The 3,300-nt window shown below is 33.9% G+C and overlaps 1 protein-coding gene across 2 annotated transcripts in view; it reads left to right on the top strand.

The window, feature by feature from the left end:
* LOC117175909 (cell division cycle protein 20 homolog) overlaps positions 1–3,300 on the top strand; it is a 135,391-nt gene that overhangs the window by 41,434 nt on the left and 90,657 nt on the right. The gene's annotated exons all lie outside the window — the stretch shown is intronic.

The raw sequence follows: 3,300 nt of genomic DNA, 5'->3' as shown, positions 1-3,300 counted from the left end.
CAATATTCCGCGACCCCCTTGACGGCGTGAGATGTACAGTCGCGGAACGGAAGACTTAAGATGCATGCTTTTGTTCATGTGCATAACCTTTCTTATCCCGATTTCAAGAGATCTGAGCTCGTTCTTCGTCCATGAAACTACTCCAAATGAATAGAGTAGTACCGGGACGGCAAGCATGTTCGTTGCAGATACTTTGTTCCTCGCTGTCAGTTCGGAAGACCAAATCTGTCGGATGAGACGTTTGTATCTGCTTCGGAGAGTATCCTTTATAGATGTCACATCCTCAATGCGCCTCTGTGGCACGCCCAGATATGTATAAGTCTCTCCAGCGCAAAGGTGTCGTATGGCGCTTCTATCAACGAGCTCAGGATCTTCAGGGATGCCATTAAGTTTTCCCCGCTTCAAATAAACCTTGAAGCATTTGTCTAACCCAAATTGCATTCCAATTTCCTTAGTATATCGTTCGACAATCGCCAGAGCTAGATGCAGTTGCTCTCTGTTTTTAGCATAGATCTTAAGATCGTCCATGTAAAATACATGAGTGACCTTGTACTTTCGATCTGCAGGTTTACCGCACAAGTACCCGTCGGAATGGCAGAGTGCTAGAGATAGTGGCAATAATGTTAGGCAAAAGAGGAGTGGGCTCATGGTGTCGCCCTGAAAGACACCTCTCTGAAACGTGACCTTGTTAGTTGTCACACGATTTTTGCCAGATGAGATAGTAAATTTGGTTTTCCAAAGCGGCATCAATCTCTCTATGCACCCAACTATTTGTGTTCGACAGTAACTGGAGGGTCTTGGAAGAGTCGAGATGGGTCAGAGAGAAACTGTTGATTTTCTCTGACCCATCTCTCCCTCCGCTCTAGACTTCTCTTAGCGTCAGATGCTATACGTATTCTCTCAACAATATGCTGCCTGATGGTCAGCAGCTTTAACTTGATAACGGGTCCGGAGTTCGCGCGCGAACTTTCGAACCTTGGCGGTAAAATTCCTGCCAGATGTGACGTAGTCAATCACACATTGAATGCGGGACGCGTACTGTCTTGCCCAGCCTATCTTTATGGCAAGTTGATGCATTCGTCGTTTGGTCTTATGATCAGCCGTTGGTTTTGTTTTACGGTTCGCAACGGCCAAAGCTCTCGCTGCATTATACACACAATAAGTGATAGCCCAGAGGTCGGATTCACCGGAAAAATGTTAATTTTCATCCAAATTAAAAATGTCATTTAGATAATTTGCAAGTATTTTTGTTAAGTATCGGAGACATTGACAACATTTTCTGAAACTTTAAAAAAAATGTCTAAAATGTTTAAAAACGCTCAAATTTTTTAAATTGTGTGCTAATCGAAAAATCCGACAAGACTATTTGGACATGTATTTGGTGTCTACTGGAAATTTTGAATACATTTTTTGGATTTATGGAAAAAATAATTTTTTCTATTTTTTGAAAATTTTTGAAAAGTATATAACTTTTCTAACTTTCATAAAAATAAAAATGTGGATTAAGATAATTTACAAGTTCTTTGCCCATCTAGAAGAAACTTTGTCAAAAATATATAAAATTTGAAGAAAAGAAAAAGTTGAAATTTTGAAAATGCTCTCCATTTTTTAATTTTGGTTGGGATTGTCTGATTATCCAACTTGACCTTCATTTTGGGGACCTTCAGAAGTGTATGAAAGGCGGACTCGATTGGACAAATCCTTCAAAAGTTAGCGTGGCTACAACATTGAGGTAACCATACATACAGACACACATACAGGCACACACGTAGACAGACACCGACAAAATTTTATGATTTTCCGATTCTGTACGTGCTGAAACATAAAGATCCGTCAAAAACCAGTGATTGAAAATGTGGACGATATTACATTACACTCTTATGGATGAGAATGTAAAAATGTCTGGTTAAATCAACCAGAATTGTGGTTAAATATATCCTTACTATTTTTTTCTGGTTAAAGTAATCAAAATTCCGAAAAGCAAGCTATAATTTCCTTGTAGGTCTAGAAAAATGTTTTCTGAAATGTTGCATTTTTTATTATTTGTGAATTTAGTGGTATATGAGTTTTATAACAGCTGTAAATTTTAAGAAGCTTAATTTTTTTTATTAGCATTTAATACTAAAACTCGACATAAAAATAATTATAATTTTCGTATTTTTTTTGTTTTAGTATCTGATCTAATTACATTGCTTAAACTGCAATCATGAAGAATAATATAAATCAATGCTAGAAAGTTACAGAACTATTATGTACTTCAATAGTGTATATTTTTTATAATTTGACGCCGTTTTTATTATATTTGTAATAAATATATAAGTTTCCTTAGTTTTTTATTTAGTTTAATTTAATTGTATCCTTTATTTCATGATTTTGTATTTATTGTGAAAAATAAGTTGAAACTTTAAAATTTTCTCCACCGGTAATGTATAGAAAAATATATTTTTCAGCTGGTCGATTAAGCCTTTTTTGTATTATTTTTATTTAACTATTTACATATTTAATTCCAATCCAAAATCTTAATTTTGCAAAAATAATTTTTTCAATTCTTTTCTTTAATAAAAAACTTGCTTTTGTAAATTTGTTCGTGAAAAATTTATTTTCTAATAATTTAAATATTTCATGAACTTTCAGTTTCTTGTATAAAATGGCTTATGCATGATAAGTTAATTACCTCATTAACAAAAAAAGGTTTTTTAAGAGAAGGAACGACTATCATGCAAAAAAACCCGACTTTTTATTTCAAAAAGGTATTAAAAATGTTTATTTCTTGCAGAACTAAAAAGAAATTTAGAAGGAATTTCATATTTGAATAAAATTATGAATCGAACCAAAAAATACATGATCTAGCACTTTTTTGTTAGACTTATTTTTTCAAAAATGTTATACTCATTTTTAAAGATCTTTATTAAAAACCCAAATTTAATTTCGCTCTTTTGTATTTCTTACAACTTTCTTCTAACTGCAATTCATAACACAGTAGACAATTAGACATAATGTCAAAATCACAATTGAACATGGAAAGTCAAAACTGTCATCTAGGTATATGAAGTTAAAGTGAATATTTCTTCAACAACAACAAGAACAAATGTTTTCATGTAATACTAGGCAGTCTGATAAGTCCCTGAAAAATGAAACACGGAGACGTTTTTTTGGCCAAAGTCGGTTTTATTTTTCAACATACTCTCCTTCTAGGTGGATACAGCGAGTCCAACGATTTTCTAACTTTTTGATACCATCCGAAAAGTACTCGATCGGAAGGTCTCCAAAATACGCCTCAGTTTCAGCTATGAGCTCCTC

The sequence above is a fragment of the Belonocnema kinseyi genome, chromosome 7 (assembly GCF_010883055.1).
Source record: "Belonocnema kinseyi isolate 2016_QV_RU_SX_M_011 chromosome 7, B_treatae_v1, whole genome shotgun sequence".
Lineage (NCBI taxonomy): Eukaryota > Metazoa > Arthropoda > Insecta > Hymenoptera > Cynipidae > Belonocnema > Belonocnema kinseyi.
The sequence above is the reverse complement of the archived record's forward strand: the minus strand, read 5'-3'. Positions and strand labels throughout refer to the sequence as shown.